We start from the raw sequence: 19,708 nt of genomic DNA on the forward strand, positions 1-19,708 counted from the left end.
ACCATTGTTTAAGCAGTCTCGGCAGTCGCTTCATGGCTATCAGCTACGGGACTTCTTCAGTGTCTCTTAATGGCTCCCAACAAGCATGTATTCTGGAAACAAGAATTAGGTAAGAAAATACCAGGTGATTAAATATAGCTAGCAAACATCAACATAAAACTCTGTCAATATGGTGCTAATAAAACTAGATTATCTCCTAAAATCCAACCAGAGAAACCAAAGTACAACTAGTATACAGTATACCAGCTTCAAAATTTTTCACAATTATCCAAAAAGAAATAATTATAGCATGTAATAATAATAATATAGCTAATACTAACATACCGCTGTCTATCGTAGTAGGTATGTGGTATTATTATCTCTATCTTACGGATGAAGAGGACTTGCCTGACGTCACACAGCTGGAAGGAGGCTGAGCCAAGCCACACATCCACGTGCACGGGCTGCCACATCTGTGCCACCGACTCCCCGGCCTCTTTGAGACCTCGTAACATTTGGAATTTTCACAATGCACTTAACAGTGTTGAAGCTGCTTTTATTCTAGGTGACCCAATCCGGTTGCTTGAAAGCAATTCCCCAGAGTAGATGCGGAAATCTGGAAGGTTCCATGGAGCAACAGAAGTATTCCTTTGTGAATCCTAAGATGGGAGTAACTCTCGCCCCAGGCATTCATTCACCTTTTTTTCCTTTGACAGCAACCCCTGGCTCCCCGTGAGAGGCAGCACAGGGCAATAATTAAGAGCATGGGCTTGAAGTTCAAATCCCAGGCATCTGCTGGCTGAGTGCGCTTGGGCAAATCATACAGCCTTCTGTGGCTTTGGTTTTCCTATCTCTAGCATGGAAATAATGATAAACCATCATAAGTAATGGTGAAGAGTGAATGAGCCTAGAAAACACATAATACAGGGTCATAATTATTATTATCACTGTCATTTTACCACTCTCTACTTGAACTGTTTTGTCCCCAAACTCGTCTCTCTTTCTGATTCCGAGTATTCACATGTGTTCTGTCAATTTTAAACTTTATTTCCTCTTCAACTGTTTTCGTTATTCTGTAGCTATCTTTGGGTGACTATTATCACATTTGCTTATAACAGCATTTGCACCAGACCCCATTTTGCTGATGCAACGTAAACTTTGACAACTGGAAGTGAGCACAGGGCCCGTGCTCCTGCTCCCGTAATTACCACATAGTCTGGATTTGCCCACTCCCTAACAACATTTGCATTTCGCTGAGCCGACATGAGTTTTTATAAGTTAAGGGGTGCCCAGAGAACGCTTCAGTAAGAACAGAATTGACAAAAAATGCGATGGATCATTTATCACTTTCGTAGAAACAAGATGAATTTCTGATTTCAACTAAAAACAAAACTGCCAGGCTCTAAGACAAGAAAAATGTAAATGGTACAAAAGAAAGCTAATTCAGTATAAAAAGGGGAAGACGCAGCTTGGGAAATGTTTATATCAATTTAAAAAGGGAGTTAATAAATATGTTTTTTAAGGTCAATTTTTAAAAATATTTTGGTTGCATCCTCCACAAAGAAAAAGAAGCTTCCGTATCATGACCCCATACATACTCGTGTCGAAACAAAAGTTTCACACACAAAAACCTGACAATGCATGGAATGATATTTTAATTTTATTCTGATAACATTATCAGAATATAATTTTTAAATATTTTTGTTCTATTCCATTGTAATTTTTTATTTTAATGCTGGTCACGAGCCACTTAACTTCATAATCTGCTAGTGAATTGTGACTTTCAGTTTAAAAAGCGGTGATATCAAGAGCTATTAAAAATACATTGTTGGATAAAGAACATACATAGATATTTCTATGTACAGAGCAATTTTTCCACAACTCTTAAAATATGGAAAAACAATTTTTAAAATACAGCAAAATCTCAGCCTCAGTACTCACCCAATATCTACAAATTCTAAACAATGATGAAATACAATTTTCACTGATTAAGTTAGCTAGAATTAAAAGCAATAATGTCTAATACTGACGACATACAGTGAAGATTTTTCTTTAATGCACTTAATTATTTGTATTCGACTTAAATACAAAACAAATTTGAGGTGGTTTTGTATACAGAGCTTGCCAAACAGGATGGATGGCAGAATAATCTATTATTGCAATTTCGTCTGAGGCACAGTTTGGCAGCACATTTTTGGAGTCATAAAAATGTTCACACCCAAAAGTAATTCCACTTCTGGGAAATTTGCCCCAATGAAGCAGTTCAAAGAAAAAGAAGAATCTCTGTGCACGACTTTATATATTGCTACTTAAGTAGAAAGAAATGAGAAGCTGTCTAAATAGCCAAGTATAGCACAATATTTAAATAAGCTGTCCTACATCATTCAAAATATTTTGCAGCCAATAAAATGGTAATTACGATTATGAAGTAAACGCTTATGCTAATAAATGCAAAAGTTATCAAACAAAACTCTATGTGTGTTCCGGTTACTGTGGCTGCATAAAAATTACCCTAAAGCAACCGCAAATTTAATAGTGAAAAAGCATTGATTTAATATTAATTAAATAATAATAACTCCATCTACGACCAATTCTAAGCTCTTCCCAGAAATGTGGTTGCCTAAAGCAGATGAAGTGTAAAGGACTTGTGGAGACAAAAGAGAAAAATCATGTAGAATTTCAAATTATTCCTCCAGGTAAGCTTTTCAATCTCTATCTCCATCCCAACCCTCTTCTGAGCTCTCAAACTTGTCACCACTGATGCCAAACTTGCACTTGAACTTTACCCTCTCCCTTCCTAGATTCTGCCCTCCAGCCAGGAACTTGTCATTTCTCTGCTATGCCAGGGTGCCTTAGTCCCATGGGCCTTAGCTCATGCCGCACCCTCTGCCTGGTGCTCTTTGTTCAAATACAGCTGGGTAACCGGCCCCCCTTCTCCTCCTGCCCACCAGGGCTCATGGGCTTTGGCGAGCGCCTCTTCCCACTGGTCTGTGTACTGCTTGAGGGCCTGGTAGCCCACTGAGTATGCAGATTACCTCTAATCCTAGAAAGCTACTACACCCCTCTAGTTCAGGAGTTTTCCAAGGAAGTCGTTTTGTTTATTTTTGCATCTCCGGGGCCAACCCTTGAACAGAAATGAATCAAACATCCCTGTAAAAGGCGTTCATTCCAATGTCCCAAGAGCAAAGCTATATTCTGTCCTCTGCTGTGCATTTGTCTTTCTGCCCCTCAAGTCCAGTTCTGACCTGAGGGGAAGTATGGTTGAATGGTTCGGTGCAGCGTGGATGCTGGATCCAGACTCCTGGGTTGAATCCGGCTCTACTGTTTGCCAATAGATCCTTGAGCGAGTTACTTCACCTTTCCGTACCCCAGTTTCACCATCTATAAAATGAAGGAAATAAAAATGCCCGTGTCTTACAACATTATGAGAATTAGATGAGACAATTTGCCAGAACCACAGCGCTGCCTGGCATGCGGTAAGCGCCATGAACATGCTGCGCGCTCTGGATGGCTGTCGGCTGGAATGATGACTCCTCCTCTGAGCTGCTGCACAGACAGCCCCTTGCACTGGTCCCCAGGCTGTGCTCTGCCTTTCTCATGCCTTCGCAAGTTGTCAGCCATATGGTCACTCCAGGACCAAGACTTCCTGCACATGGCAATGGCAGAGGCAGTAGACTAGAAACGTGCCTCATCATGCTGGGTGTGCTCTATCTCGGTGGTGACTGACTCTCCCTTCCCCATCCCACCCCCAGAACAGCCTCCCCTCCTCTCTACCTGTCCAAGTTGCCCCACCCTCTCTGGCCATGCTTCCTCACAGTTCAGCTCTCAGAAGCCTCTTCCTCTGGGTCCAGGATGCTCATGTCTGTATCACTCACATGGGAACTGTATGTGAGAAGGTACCAGGATCCTTGATGCTAGCAGGTCCACGGCCAAACCCACGAAGACCCCATGAGATGGCATAGCATGGACGGATGGAGTAAGATCAAGACTTGGATGAGACTTAGCCCTCAGATATCTTGCATACTATCTGGGGTTAGCTGGGGTTAGCTTCGGGGTAGCTCTGAGAAGAGCTAGATTATTCTATTTGTGAGCCAGACTCTGCCTGATGGGGACTGTTGACTTGCAGCACATCTCGGCCAGTCATTCCCGATCTATCCCACAGGCAAACTTGGCTTCCAAGGTGCCTGATACCACATGGCCAGCTCTATGGCCACCCACAAGCACCTTCCAGCTTGACACCCTGGGTCTTCATGGGAAGATACTTCACCTACCAGAAGGATGACCAGGTGGGCAATAGGGTCTCTACCAGATCTGTCACTCTGTAATTCTGGGACTGATTTGGAAAGTGGCACCAAAAAGGACCTGGTCACTCAAGACTCCTCCTCCAGCGCTCAGCTTTGGACAGGGTCTTCATGGCAAGTCCAGGGCTGGGCTCATCTCGGCCCCAGGAAGGGCAGGGGGCCACAGAGGAGAGTGGGAGGGAAAGATACCAAAGGACCAAATGGAGGGGGGTTGCGAGCTGGGCTCTTGTTCAGATTTGAGGAGAGAAAAGCCGTCCCACCCACTCCCCCTCCCCCCCACCCCGACATTGATCTGTGCTTCGACCACGGTGGAAATCTACATTCTGGTGGAAAGGGTTTTGTTTTGTTGTTTTGTTTTCTAGGAACTTAGTGTGCTTTTGCTTTTCTAAGTTCCTGAGGAAAAAAGTTTCTTTTGGAAAATTCCAACCTGGTCTCAGCCAAGCAAAAGGAAAAAAGGGATTTTTCCACAAGGCGCTCTGAGTCGATAGGGGGACTCAGAGCCCCCAGCTGACGCTTGTCTGAAAAGCTGTGAAGAACCAGAAGCTGTATCAGCAGGAAGAAGAGCTTGGCCGGGCTGGAGCGGAGGTCAGCCCGGTGACACCTGGCTCTTCTCTCCAGCATCATCTCACCCTGGACGGGGAGGGTTCTCACACTCCACCTCGCCATTGTAGGACTCAGCACTTGGGGTTCACGTGAACACTGTCATCCAACGTATTTAATCAAGTAGTGGGATAAATGCACGCCATCGGATTCTGGGTTCCAAAAAGAAAAACGTCTGACAGGACTTGGTCCCGGGTATCTTGGGATACCCATTTGCCTCTCTCTACCCCTGAGAGGCACTGTGCTTTGGTAAGTATTCAAATGCTTTTTAGAATTGAAATCTAATTTGCTTAACGTGAAATTCGCCATTTTAAAGTGTACAGTCCACTTAAGTGGCTCTTAGTATATTTGCTGTTCCCTGGGACTTCTTATCTGACATCTGCTGGGAGAGGGAGGAAGGGAGCTGGTGCTGGAAGTTTCCCTGAGGTCACCAAGGCCACTCTGGTGAGAGCCTAAGGGCTGACCTCCGCCTGGGGACACAGCAACACCCTTCTCAGGAATCTCTGAGGAAATCCTGTCTGTGGAGCTGGAATCCTACCATTAATGGGACAGGTGGGTTCTTGAGGAAATTTTCCCATGCGTCAGGGACAGCAGGGTCAATCCTTGAGGGGCTGGAGACCTCTGACCCTGCGATGAAGCCATGCCCTGAGGCTGAGCTGACCAGGTCGGAGTGGCGAGCAGACCCCAGGACCAGTCGCCCCAGAGAAGAGAGTCCTGGAACACTGGTAGAGCCCTCGGACTCACATGGCCCAACTCCCATCTCTCAGAGACGAGGACACTGAGACCCAGAAACCGCGAAGTCGCGTAACGTGGCAATGGCAGGCCCAAGGCCAGAACGCAGCCTTCTGACTCCGGGCCCGTGTCCTCTCTGCCTGGCAGTTCATGCAACGGAGAATATTCACCGAAGTCCCCTCCTGTGGGCCAGGAACCTCACTGGGTTCCACACAGGGCTGGCCTGGGAGTATGCCTGCCGGCCACATAGTCCTAGCTCTGGGACCAGGGAGGGCTTCGAGTGAACACCACACCACGCCCCGCGGAGGGCGAAACTTCAGAAGGAAGGCCTCAGAGAGAACACTCCCAGTAAGGCTTCGCTGCCTGCCCAGCAGCTGGGCCAGAAAATTCTTTCCTGAGAGTCACTCTAGCCAGCAATTCTTGCCCCAGCCCTGGTCTTTCCTCTCTGGCTTTAAGTTAGTGGCGGAAGGTTTCTTGGAGCAGAATGGTTGTTTGTTGAAACTGGCTCATCCCAGCTCATGAGAGCCTACTGATACATTTTCAGGGATTTTGTAAAAACAAGGTTCATTAAAAAAAAAATTAATGATATAAACACAATTAGATTATATTAGAAACGAAGTTAATGAATCCTCAAAACTCATCACTTCCTAATTATCGTGTTACATTTTACTATTATCTAGGCTCTCGGGGTTATTTACAATTATTTCTATATGTGAAATACTGTAAGATGTTGTGCTTCTCCTCTGTGTTTCCTCGAAAGAGGCCACAGGGGGAGTATTTACACCGCTACGAACGAAGGTTTTGTTTTGTTTTTACATTGCCCAGCCATCGAAAGGTCCATACTGTGCACGGCATCCTCAGATCGGCACACGGTTTGCACATAATTCCTGAGCTCCCATGGGGTGGCTGCACCCCATCAGAAATTGCCGAAAAGGACTGAGCAGGGGAACAAATTAGAGCTGCAAACAGGACAGGTCACAGGGAGGGGCCTGAAGGGAGACGGAAGAAGAGCAGGTTAAAAGGAAAGGTGTACATGCTCGGCTCCTTTTTCTCTCTCTCTCTTCCTTCCTTCCTTCCTTCCTTCCTTCCTTCCTTCCTTCCTTCCATTCAATCACTTATTCATTTCATTCATCAAATATTTGGAATGTCCACTCTTTGTCAGGCACCTTGCTAGCCTCTGGGAGAAAACAAATTTCAGAGGGAAAACGATTTTCCTTCCAGCACGGTTTTCTCTCTCCTTGGAATTAAATAGAGCGCATTAGAGCCTAGGAGTCTAATGTTAGAACTTATGAAAAGGAGTGAAAGCAGGTCTCAATTTTGATGTAAGGGTTAAAGGTCACGGAACGTAACTGAATTACCCAGTACTAAAATGTATGGGAAGTGCTCGAGTTTAAGCAACTTAACTCGGACTTGATTTAATGAAAAAAGAAAAGGATCTTAAAAATCCTCTCTGTCTAGCAAACAAAAATTTCCATTTATATACTTGTTCAATTGCACAGATAGGACTCATGTGAGTATGAGTGTGTATGTGTGTATCAATCAATTCAGGATTCCCTTCTCCTTCAAGTTTCTATCTCTTTCTCTTTTTATAGAATGAGTTCAATGAGCCTTTCTGGCTCCTCGTTCCTTGGCTTCTGGTCACTTGCTGGTGCCAAATTTTAACATGCTCCAGACTCGCCCAAGGTATTCGTTAAGAACACAAACTCCCAGTCACTATCCCGAGAGGTTCTGACTCAGTAGGTCTGGAGTGGGTCAGGAATCTGCACCTTTACCGGGCTCTCCAGGTAATTCTGAGGCAGGTGATAGAAGAACAGCATTTGCAAAATCCTTCCTTGTGCCACTGACACACTGTAAGCAATACTCTATTTGTTATCTCTCTAGAGAGGATTCATTTCTGTGGCTCCATTCCCACTCCCTTGCTTGCTGCCCTTACTAAAACAGTTGTTTAAAGTTTCCTCTGTGTTAGCGTGCCGGTCCCTGTGAGCCGGCGCCATCAGCCTTGTGCTTTAAAACGCCAAGCCTTCGATCAGGCGGTTCCAGGTATCTAACTCTGACCATAATGAAGTTAACGAAAAGCCAGCAGCCAAAGCTGTCATTCTCAGTTTTACCACTGAGTGGCGCCATTGCTCCACTTTCCATCTCCTCATCAGTTGGCCCACAGTCCTGAAAGTTCCTGTTTATTTTGCTGATGACTTAGAGGGAATTGGTTGCTGTTGTTGTTGTTGTTTTGATCTGTTTTTAATCCTCTGTTACAACCTTTGACTCAGATAGACAGCCAGAGCTGCCTATGAGGAGCCTGGAAAAGGGATGGCATCTCTTTTGACCCTCACTAGTTTTGGGGATACAGTTTGGATCGAGTTAAGGAAGACGGCCCCAAAGCACCCGCAAAGAGCCGGGTTGGTGACAACCAAGTTGGGAGAGGCTGACTCAGACCTCGATCGTGGGGAGTCATTTCTCTGCCTTCCCACCAGGCCCTTAGGCAGAGAGATTACAGCTCTGGTGCAAGAAAGAGGGCGGATATGTGTTGATCACCCCCTGTGTGCCAAGCGCTTTACATGTCACCTCATTAATCCTCTCGATAATCCTGTATTTTACTTCTCTCAAGGGGAAATGGCAGGCCTGAGGAAAACGAGATCAGATCTCCCATTTTTTTTTTTTTTTCCTGAACGCAGCATCATCTCTGTTCATTCGCTGATCAAACATTGATTACCAAAGCAGATTTGCGAGCACTTCTGTGGGGGCTCAGGCCACTGCCTACACTCAGGAAGGAAAGTCCTGCGCCACCAGCTGCTGAGCAGTGGACGTAGAGTAATTTACCGCCAAGGGCGGAACAGACGAAAAACTAAAGGAGAGGAAAGGAAATAAGTACTTTCGAATAAACGGGCAAACATAGTCCCATTGGTAGCTGAAATCAATGAATGAGCTCAATGAGCACGCCCAGCAGCCCACCTCTCCTGCGATTTCCAAGGACGTCTCCTGTCCCTCTCACACCTGCAGACTTCCACGAAGGCTCCACAAGCCACTGGCAGGGTGTCCAGCCGGAGCCGTGGGGGATATACCAAACAGATGCCGTCCTCACTGCCTTGACCCATCTCGTATGTCCAGAGAGGGCACAGGCAGGGCGGGGTTCCAGGTTAGTCAAGGTACAAATTTAGGAAGCGTATAATGTCATGAGGGGAGTAATTAATAACAGGTATGATCTGGCAGGAAGGAGCTGTGTCTAAACAAAACTCTGTGAAGTAAGGAGTAGAGAGTGTCGAACTGAGGCCAACTGAGGAGGGAAAGCACCCCCCCGTGGGCCTATTGGGGCTGGCAGCCTCATTTCTTATTTCGAATGCCTAGTGGGCTCTTCCGTCAGCCTCCCATATTCCCAGCCAGCCATCTGACCCCATTGCGAACCGCACCTGAGACCACATCGTGTCCTTTCCCGAATCAGTCACGTTATTCGCAACCCTTTCCTGCACCTTAGGCAGCTCTACCTTCGAGCCTGCCTAAACACGGCAAAAAGGGGAAGAAGACCCAGCTCCCCAGCGAACCGCTCGGTGACATGCAGCTGAGGGACTATTTGATCTAACTTGCTCCACATTAAACCTGCATATGAAAGTCACCAGAATTGCAGCTCCAAAGGGGCTGTGCTGTTGGGCTCTCCGCGGCCACTCGCGGGCTCCGCGTTTGCTCCCACGTCATGGTCCATCCAGGTGTGTTGCCGTCCTGTGGACCCGGCCTGTGTGAGCCGGCTGTCGCGGGCACGTCCGTTCACTTGCACCCTCGCTCAGCAAAGCACGAGTGAGGGCCCACTCTGTGTCCCGCATGCATCACGCGGTGTGCATGACAAGGGGGCCTCTGGTCTCGTGGAGATTAAGTTCTAGTGAAGGGCGACAGAGACTAAATGGAGGGGTGAACAAAACGCAGGCGGCGATGAGAGCCAGGATGCGGCGGGGAGTGGCTGAGCACGTGACCAGGGGATTCGATTCGGGCCGTGCGATCTGTCTCCGGCGACCATGCAAACCTTCCCCAAGAGCAGCCTTTGCTAGATTCACTCGGCTCTGGCTTCTGCAGGAGGAAAACCAAGGGGCAGGCATCAGGGAAGATGGACAAGGCCATTGCTTCTCGGTGCTGCTGCCGGTCCATGAGTCAGAGGAATACCGGGTTCCTAAAGGCATCACCGCCATGGCCCTAACGGGTGTGCAGATGAAGCCAGATATCGGAAACAGCCTGCTGTCGCCCTGGGCCGCAGACTGTGGCAGCTACAAGAACCCAGCCTTCCTTCACGGATGAAAGGACAGAGCTGGACAGGTGGCATGCCTTATCTGACGCCACACAACTACCCATCAAACATCTGCTTTCCTGGGACCGCTTAATTTCTGGAAAATGAAGGGACGGTATGGAAAAACTCACAACAAAATTCATACCCGGGGCATAAATCATCTCTTCGTCCAGCGTCTCCATCCTGCATGCGCGCTTGTCCATTACTCACTTAGTAGGCGTCTCAGTTCTCGGAAAGAGGGACCACATTCCCCAAACTTATATTACAGTAGGTTGCTATACCTGCTCGATTTTCTTATTAGTTGCTGTCGTTACCCTCTTACTGTGCCTAATTTACAAACTAAACTTTATCCCAGGTACGTAGGTATAGGAAAAAACACAGTATATATAGGGTTCAGTACTACCCGAAGTTTCAGGCACCCACTGGGGGCTCGGAGCATATGCGCTATAGGATAAAGGGGGACCACGGTGTAGTTCGTTCTCCACACACCAGCCCAGAGTGACCCCTTGGAGAATTTAATCCCATCATGCTATCCGTCAAATTCAGGAGGAAATCGGAGGCCCCAAGGCAGGGCCCGGAGCTGGTGTTTGCTGGCCTCTGCTCCCTCCAGGCCCTGGAGCTCTCGCTCTTGCACTCTGCTGCAGCCAGGAGGTGTTTTGCGAGTCCTAGAACAGAACGCAGCAGGCACACTGCTGCCTGCCTCGGGCGCTCGCAGATTGGTTCCCACAGGCCAGGGCTGGTTTCTTTTTTTTTTTTTTTTTTTTACCCCAGAAAGCCCCAGGGCTGGCTCCCTCACTTTATTTAGATCTTAGTTCAAAGGCCACCTTCCCTCACTACCTTATTGAAACTCTCCCTCCCTTCACGCTCTACCATTTTACTCTGCTCTGTTTTGCTTTCTAACAGTTTTCACCACGTGTTATTATTTTATAATTTTTCGGTTGTCTCGAGTGCCTCTCTCTTCCATGAGAACATGAGCTTCCTGAAGGCAGGAATTTTCTATGATCTTTTGCCCGCCGTGGAATCCACGGGATTCTCAGTGTCTTATACACTGCAGACTCGATAACTGCTTGGTGAATGAGTACATGTGTGAACGAACGTGTTGACCTGAATAAAGAAGTAAATTGAGCTAAGCTTAAAAATATGAGCTTATTCAGGAATAGCCAAGAAATTGCAATTTGGGATGAGCAAACCGTGGCAAGCTACAGGCTAGTCCATTGTGGATATGGGGTAGGTTGTATTTATGGATAAGAAATAAAAAGAGGGGACAGTCTAGGTAGAGTCGGTTAAAATAAAAAACAGAGACCAGACTTTGAAATGCTCCCAAGCAGACAAAACCTGTCTAGTCACACAACCAAAGCTCAAACTAGCCCATTTTGAGTGACCAACCCCACCTGGGTCATCTCCTACTCATGCCTCTGTCAAAAAACATCCCAAGGTTAATATGAGACAACCCCTGACCGACCCCTCATCATCCAAGAAAGTTCCGACATTATCAATTTTCTGTAAATCAAGCATTTACAGGAGATCAGTCTCTTAGCCCTTAATTTTTGTCTTCCTGAGGCCCATGCATGAGATTCTCCTCTTTATATCCATCCTCTAGTTCCATTTTAGACTGAAATTCTTCCACAAATGAATAAATGAGTGAGGAGCAAAAGCTCGTTCTCCCCATGACATACACTGGGCTCTGAAGGAAAGTTTTTTGTCGGGAGACAAGCCCCAGCCACCCTTTGCCTCTCTGGCTGCAGTGGGAGACCTGTGCTCATAGCCTCATTCCTCTGCTCAGAACCTCCTTACGAAGCTGACCTTTCAGAGACACCCGGGAAGCCTGGTCCTTGAATGCCAGTCGGGGGCCCGATCTAACACCTTTGTGAAGGCTTCCCATCTCCACCTGACTCTGAGCCTCTCTCCCCCCTGCCCAGCATGCTGGCAAGGTGGGCTGGCTTCCCCTCTCCTGCTCACAGCTTGCCACCTTTGCACTTCCTGTTTGGGTTCAGGTCAAGATCGGCTAGCGGAAGTAAGCCTCTGTCCTAGACTAGATAGCTTTGCTCTAAATGTAAATTGCTGATAACGAGGAGGAAGAATGTTGAATGCAAGGTGGGAGAGAAGGAAGGAGGGGCCAGGGAGAAGTCATATGTAGGCTGACAGTCTCCATCAGACTCTCGTAGGGCTTCCCCTTCTCTGGTAATGAAAGTAAACTCACACCCCCTCGGTCCTCCCAGGGGTGGAGGGGTGGCTCCTGATGACATTCCTTCACTCTTCGGGTGTCCTGGTTGGGTCTCCAGGTTTCCCTCTTCAGATGACGTTTCCTGATGAAGGCAAGGCCACCACAGATTCCATTTCCTTCTCCTTCAGGTGATATCAAAGATGATGCTGAACGAATATAGCAAAGGAGCATCTTATCAAGCCTTTGATTCTGAAATGGAGTCCTTCATAAAAGATCGGGCATGTCTAGAGACCAGGTAACCGAATCTTGCCATTTAATGAGGTAACAGAGGGGCAGAGATGCTAAGTAACTTGCCCGTGGTCATGCAGCTGGTGAAGAAGGGCATAGCTAGGACTTGAAATCTCCTGACTCACTATCCAGCTCAGCTCTGCAGGACTAAGATGCTACAAAGGCAGGTTCTCCCCACTTGGAAGTCTAGTTCCCAAATGTTCATGGGCTCACTTGGTCTTACAAATAATTTCCCAGAATGGTCAAAGGCAAACATACCCATTAGCCGATGTTGTTGCTTAAGGGTCTGTCACATGCACTCCAAATTATCATCCTCTTCCTCTCCCCTTCATTCTTCCCTCCGACTCTTTTCAAATCCACTACCACTACCGAGCTTTCCAATGACTATTTGGAGTTTGGGCGTAAAGGCAAGACTCGTATCCACCTGACACCGGTTTATAGTTGGGGGTTATTTCCGCTCTCAGACTCAGCACCTTCCCCTCCCTTAGGGCCAGCGACCCCTGGGAGCCACATCTAGCCAACCAGGCCAGCAACTGAGAACTCCGGCTCTTAATTTGTGAAGCCTTCTCCTCCCGGCAGTGTGGGAAGTGGCCGTTGAACAGATGGCATCACGTGACTAAGCTTCTACGAAGCCAGCAATAAATTGCATTCCTGGAAAATCTATATTTCGGTTGTCACATTATTTACATTTTTCATTTATTAATCCTATTAGGAATAGTCCCTCCAGGAGCAGAATAAAGGTGGAACAGAAAAAAAAAAAAAAAAAAAAAGCAAGACAAATAGGCAACTCTGAAAAGAGCACCCCATTCAAAGGCTGGCTGTTTCTCTGGGGCACAAGGATTATATATCACCTGCGTGCAAAAAGGACATGTGATTTGGTGCAGATATGAGGACATCTGCAGCCCCAAGTGCCGTCTGAATAGCCACAAAGACTCCCACAACGTCTCAGCCTAAGGGATCTATTCTTCAAGGGAAGCTGCAGCCAAACATCGCTTTGAAATTCTGGCGATAGCCCTATCCAACGCTTCCAGATTTTGACAGGATAAAACATGGTCAGGAAACAAACCGACCGAAGAGCAAGTGGGCCTGGGCTGTTCAGTGGTATGGCCGATGGTAATGAGCTTTCAGTGGGCGAAATACGCACCTGAATGCATCATTGGCCACGCGGTGACCGTTTCTGCCTTTATTTGAGCCCAGACCCTGGCTCGTGGTTAAGCTCGGGATTCGGGCTCCCCACGAGGTCCTCATTACTGCTTCATCATCTGTCTAGGAGTCGCTGCTCATCCTTTCGGGACCAGCTCTCACGCTGGTTCTTCTCTTACAGAATTCCAGCCTCTGCACCTCCTGTACATTCCTGTCAAATTGGGCTTCATTTCTTTCCCCTAATGTTTGCTAGTCCTCCGCCTAGTTTACGTCCCTCATTGGATTGTTAGCTCCACAAGAACCGTGATTGTTATTCGCCCTTTTTTATTTATTTATTTTTTTACCATCCCATGGTATGCAGTAGGGACACGATAAATAAGTGATACCATCGCAGAAGGTGACAGTCACCATATTTTTTGCTTGTTGCTAGTTTGAGTTCTGCTTCCTAATTCTTGTATTGCAGAGACGGGGAAAAGCTGCTATAAAGCAGATACACATAAGAGAAGGGGAATTCGTTCTTCTCATTCGCCCATATGCTGTGGTCTCCTTGGATTTCGAGAGACCGGAAAGGATCTTGGCCAATTAAAAAAAAAGAGAATTAAGAAGTGCAACCTGTTCTTTGAATAGAAGGTGGAGGCATAAGTTTCCAACGTCACAATTTTTTCACCTCTAAGATGAATAATAATTCCTGTTCCTACTGCCTCATAGGACTATTGTAAGGCTCAAATAAGATAATACGTGTATGAAAGCTCTTCGCTGGTAGGAAGGCATAATACGGATGTAAGGTGTTATTATCCTTTTAATCTTTCTAGTCTCATAATGGAGAGAATTTTTCAAAGACAAATTGGGAGCTCATTTCGGTCTCTCAGTTGCCTCTTGCTACATGATACTCATGACAATTAAATGCTGCAGAAGAGTCTGGCTACCTTCAAATAAACAGCAGTGTGTGCAATACATTTGTCAAGCCTCAAGCGCTGCTGAAGACTGTCAGGATTCTTCTTCGGGCCCATGGGACTCATCCGCGGGCTGGGATGCCAATTTGCATGAGAACACCGCAGATGCCATTCTGGGTAAGACCTTTATTTTTTGTGTTCCAGTTTTCTGCTCCTACTGAGCCACTCAGGGACATTCTGTAGGAAAGCATGGCCACTCCTTGTGATCATGGAACTCAAAGCCCCCTGAAGCAAATCCAAGGAGTTCTGCCCAGACCCTCCCATCCCTTTTGGGACCAAGAGACCCATTCTCCCAGATGCTGGGAGTCAAGGCAGCTGGTGGCTGTCAGGTGAGTTCCAATCAGGGCACTGCCTTCAGCCTAAGAGAGAGTCTCTTGTCCAAAGCCGCATCCCCTCCTCGATCTGGTCCCTGAGCCATGATGGAGAGTGGTGGGGGAAAGACCTGGCTCTCTCCTCTCACAGTGGGATGACCCTGAGTGTCACCTCACTTCGCAGCTCCCCAGAGAACCTGCTGAGGTCTCTGAGGTCATTCTATTGCTACTCAGCATCTCCCTTTGACCAGTCTCATGTCTCTCACTCCTCACAGTGTTCTTGGAAGCATTACTTCATAAAGCTCCTGCATGCTAATACCAAAAAAATTCCACCTACGACATTTGTCGAACAATTTTACTGTGAATATGTGACTGGTCTGCAGGGATATTGGTCCTCGCAGCCCTTGGAGAAGCTAGGTGGGTCCTCTGTCAGCCTGTGTCCCCCGGTGGGTGGCTTTGGCCATAAGTAGCAATCTCCATTTACTCCAGCTTGTCATACAAGCATTATTTTCTCAGTCCCGTGATGCGAATGAGGTTGGGAACCCAGAATGTTGTGTGTAGCACATTCAGACATAAATCTATTTTAACACAGCGTAGTTGCCTTTCCAATATCCATTCCCTCTCTTCCTTACTAACGGAACCCCGATGTCAATTCCAGGCAGTGATGTCCTCAGCTGACAAATAAAACAGGACCTATTTCCCAGCCTCCTCTGCAGCTGGGAAGAGCCGTGCACACAGTCTTTGCTCCGTGGAGAGAAGCAGAACCGTGCCGGGTCCATAAGGTGAGTATCACACATTCGTACGTTACTCTCTTCTTTGTCTTCTTGCCTGGAACAAGGATGGGAGGCTGGTGATCAAGAAGAAACCCACGTGCCGAGTGGAATCATCATCTATTTCTGCACTAAAGAAATGACCCCCAAACTCAGAAGCCTGAGACACATTCATTATTTCACAGTTTCTGTGGGTAGGAAATTAGGAGGGAACGGGGTCACATTGATGTATTTCCTTGGTCACCCAGCTCAAACTTGGTCTAATGTGGGCAGGAACTGGACAAGGATGTAAATAGCAGAAATTGGGGATCATGAAGCCCCTCCTTGGGGGCCGTCTAGCACTGTCTACTCTCTAGCCCAATGACACACACCCATCCCACATCGCTCTCTCCCCGAATCTCTGAAAGTCTCATCCTATTACAGCATCAATGCACAGTTCAGAGCCTGACCATCTAAATCAGGTCCAAGTGTGGACGGGGCACAGCAGGTGTGGTTCCTAGCAGCAACCCCTCAACTCGTGTGTTCCCTGCAGCCCAGCATTTAGGTCTTCCAACTTGCACGTGAATGTGTCACGAAAAAGGGAAAAGAAAGACAATTTGGCTCTCTGCTGTTTCGATCACCTCTCTACCTCCCCGCCCACTGAGCGCTAACACTAGAGCGTGTGCGTGAACCTGTACGTGCACAGGCACGCATATTTCTTCCCCAGACCACATCGGATGGGTGTGCGTGCTAACCAGATGAGCATGACAGTGAAGGCGGCAGTCAGGTGAGAAAGCTAGGACTGATACTTTTGCAGTGAGAGCAATTTACTCGGGAAAACGGAGCTCACAGCTGGTTGATCCAACTGGTGCGAAGTGGGAATCCAAACTCGTTTCCAGCCCTCCCTGGAGCTCCCCCTAGGAAGCAGTGATGAGTTCGAGACCCGGGGCGGTGAAAGCAGGGACCGGGCGAGAAGCAGGGTCGAAGTTCACAGGTCAGCAGTACATCCCTCTTTTTTCCACGTTCCAAGGGGTCATCTCTCTGATTTTTTTTTTTTTTTTTTTTTTTACAATGCTGACTAAAAGACTCTATGTTCTGCAAAACGAGGAGCACAGAAACACCTCTTGAGAATATCTCTTCAGTGGCTCAGTTGCTTACCTGTGGCACATGGTTGGCATTTGCGTTAATGTCTGGTAACTCCCTCAGGTGTGGCCTGCTGAGCACTTCCTTCACTGCGCTATCACTTTTAAGAGTTCTAGAAGGACGAGTCCAGACACAGATATAAAAGCCGGCCCTGAGTATGACTCTGCTGGCTCTACTGTCTCTGCAGAGGGACAAAGAGATCCGATCACTTTCTGCATTTTAAAATTTCATTCTACAAAAATGAACCTCAATAATCAACTGAAACTCACTTTTCTTTTTCAGCGGAGACCACCAAACCGGAACTTGAGGTTCGGACTTGTTCATCCCATTACCCCGGTAGGAGAAATTTAAAAGCATATATAGCCAGAAGCTGGCGCCAAACCATCTTGGGTGTCAGTCTCCATACGATCTCAGTTCCTTGGTTCCAGTAATTTCCTCCACCTTGTTCCATTTGGCCAGGCTTTTGTCATGAGCCCCAGTTCCAACTGAATCCTAGTCTTGGTTCCAAGGACTTCAGCACATCCAAGATCGAGATAACATGTTAGCCTGCATTCTCGAGGATTGATGGCTCATTTTTGAACCCAGATTTCTGAAGATAGGTATTGCCTTCTATGTGGCAAGAGTCTCCGCTGGTGCCTACTTGTCCCAGCCTGATCCTTCTTCCCTCCACTCAGGTTTCTGGGAACTCTAACTGTTCCCAGCTCAAGGCCAATGTACTCTCTACTGTGTTCCTCGCTTGCCAGTCACTGATGAGAATAATGGCATTCATGGCTAGAGAGGACTCCAAACATCATCTCGTCCAACCAGTCCAGCCCGCTTTGTCTGACAATAAACTCGGGGAATCATTCAAACAACTCCTCCCATCCAGAGCTCGCCCCTTGTCATGCTGAGTAAGAGTGACTTAAAATTAAACGTTTCTAAAAATGTCTCTTTGTACCATGGGCATGCCACCCTGAATATGCCTGACCTTGTCTGATTGCTGAAGCTAAGCAGGGTTGGGCCTGGTTAGTACTTGGATGGGAGACCACCTAGGAAGACCACGTGCTGTAGGCATTAAAAAATAATAATAAAATAAATCAGTAAGTAATAAAATAAAAATTCCTCTCTGATGTCAAGGGCCAGGGCTGCCTTTGAGGTCCAGAGATGATGCAATTTTTTCAGATTGTTTTAATAACTGTCTGGCTAATGGGTAGAGGAAGCCTGGTCATTATTGTCAGACATATGCAGTCAAGTTTCAGACAGCAAAGAGGTGACAAAGGATGAGAAGGAGGCACCTCTACATACATCTGACCTTCTACAGTGACAGCTAGCTTGTCCTCTCTGAGAATGGACATGGACACCCCGACTGCCTCCTAATTAGGTGCCAAGATGAGGCCATCTCCTCAAATACCATCGAGAAGTCTCTTGGCTAAACAAAGGGGGCCTATGTTATGGCTTTTAATTTTTCTTTTTGGGGGATGATCTAGGAGTCTGTGGATCTGAGCTGGTCTACACGACATTGTAAGATAGAGTGTCCTTCCTGGACTCGCAGTCAGCTAAGGAGCTATGAACAAGCCATGGGAGCAAGCTCCCATCTCCACCCAAAGCCTTGGAGCCTCTTTGCAAAGCGACTCCTCTCCCAGACCTACTCCTTGTAGGTCACCTTGTCCAGGCTTGTAGCTGAACATCAGTCCTTGACTCAGTTCTGGTCCAAGGACTCAGGTGCTTAGGCCAGGTTATTTCTGGGTTATTTATCAAAGCAAGTATATGGAGGTAGCTCACCAAATAAGTTTAAATTACTTAGTTGTTCAATGACATAAATCCCTGGGGAGGGGTGGGGCTCACCCGAGACTTTCAGAAAGGTTAGGGGGAGGGGGTGGCGAAATTGTGCAAGTCTCAGTCAGTGTGCTGACTGTCACCAGGCAGAGCCTCGATGTCTGGGGGCCAGAATATTCCAGTGAGACCCCAAGCCGGAAGAAGACTCTGCAAGGGGTTCTGAGAACTGCAAGCAAGCCCGCTCTCTCCCACCCCGGCACAGGCAGGCCCCAGAAATCGATGGGGTGCACTCAGCTACGCAGAACGCACAGGGAAAGGCAATTGCAGAGGGAGAACGGGCCTGATAAATGCACTGCAGTCTTTGAGAAGATTAATGTGTGGACAAGAGGAAACCAATGAATGTAATTTATTTAGACTTTCAAAAAGGCTCCACACTAACGGGCATTTTTAAAAGTCGCCGTGGAATCTGGGTTTTAAAGGGCTAGCTTTCTGAGGTTAATGCCAGCGAAGACACTCACATTTTATCTTGCTGTCACTGCCACAAAATATGTATGGCCGGTGACTTTTACTCTATATGGCGATTTCTAAGCAGACGCTCACCTCCTCTCGCCCTTCTAGAAGTGACCTCTTGCTCTCTTCCCTCCGAATTCCCACCTTGCTCCTCTCCTAACACGTCCTCCCTTCTGCGTAATTCTCTGTGTGTATTTTACCCCCTGACAGTCTGGAACCCGCCCCAGGAGAGGGACAGTGTCTCATCCGTTTTTGTAACTTATATAGTGTTATGACTAATGTTTCCGTACCCTGAGTCAGAGGAGACATGGCGACTTCGGACCCGATAGTCTTAACCACTACAGTTTACACCCGGGGGTGTCGCACAAGCACCTCAAATTCCGCACGGCCGGTTCTGTGGCCGTCATCCCCCAACCCCGTCACACACAGCTGCTCTTCCTATGTCCCCTCGTGGTTAGTGGCACCACTCCTCACCCACCTGGCAGTGCCCAGGCCTCTTCCTCTCCACTGCACCTGCCTCCGCCTGGGCTCTCGCTGCCGCACCTGCGTGGCGACACAGGTCAAAGTCCTCAAAGGTCCAGGCCAGCAGGCAGGGCTCTCCACGTCCGCTCCCCAGTTCCGCAATAGCCTTATTCTTTGCACCACCCTCTGCCCCGCCTGCCCAGAGCTGGAGCTGCCAGGTGGGGACCTGCCAGGCAGGGACCCCTGCTGGTCCTTCGACACATCTCAACAGCTACTGCCCCTTCATTCCCTCGCTTCCTCCAGCTTCTGGCTATAGTGAAATCTGAACTGTCTTTTAGATCTCATCTCCAC

At 47.6% G+C, this 19,708-nt stretch overlaps 2 long non-coding RNA genes across 4 annotated transcripts; one reads left to right on the forward strand and one right to left on the reverse strand.

The window, feature by feature from the left end:
* LOC107512838 lies at positions 1 to 13,099 on the forward strand. Of its 2 annotated transcripts, XR_004954049.1 has the most exons (4): positions 1 to 4,265; positions 4,643 to 5,129; positions 12,232 to 12,338; positions 12,820 to 13,099. It is a non-coding gene; the product is annotated as an uncharacterized LOC107512838 (long non-coding RNA). The 2 variants fall into 2 exon arrangements; XR_004954048.1 differs by having other exon boundaries at positions 12,232 to 13,099.
* A 2,364-nt stretch (positions 13,100 to 15,463) lies between these two features.
* LOC107512839 lies at positions 15,464 to 19,505 on the reverse strand. Of its 2 annotated transcripts, XR_001597420.2 has the most exons (4): positions 19,374 to 19,505; positions 16,900 to 17,141; positions 16,646 to 16,811; positions 15,464 to 15,566 (listed from the first exon to the last, which is right to left on the reverse strand). It is a non-coding gene; the product is annotated as an uncharacterized LOC107512839 (long non-coding RNA). The 2 variants fall into 2 exon arrangements; XR_001597419.2 differs by lacking the exon at positions 19,374 to 19,505 and having other exon boundaries at positions 16,900 to 17,418.
* Between the last annotated feature and the right edge of the window lie 203 nt (positions 19,506 to 19,708).

Source organism: Rousettus aegyptiacus, unplaced genomic scaffold, assembly GCF_014176215.1.
Source record: "Rousettus aegyptiacus isolate mRouAeg1 unplaced genomic scaffold, mRouAeg1.p scaffold_m13_p_13, whole genome shotgun sequence".
Taxonomy (NCBI): domain Eukaryota; kingdom Metazoa; phylum Chordata; class Mammalia; order Chiroptera; family Pteropodidae; genus Rousettus; species Rousettus aegyptiacus.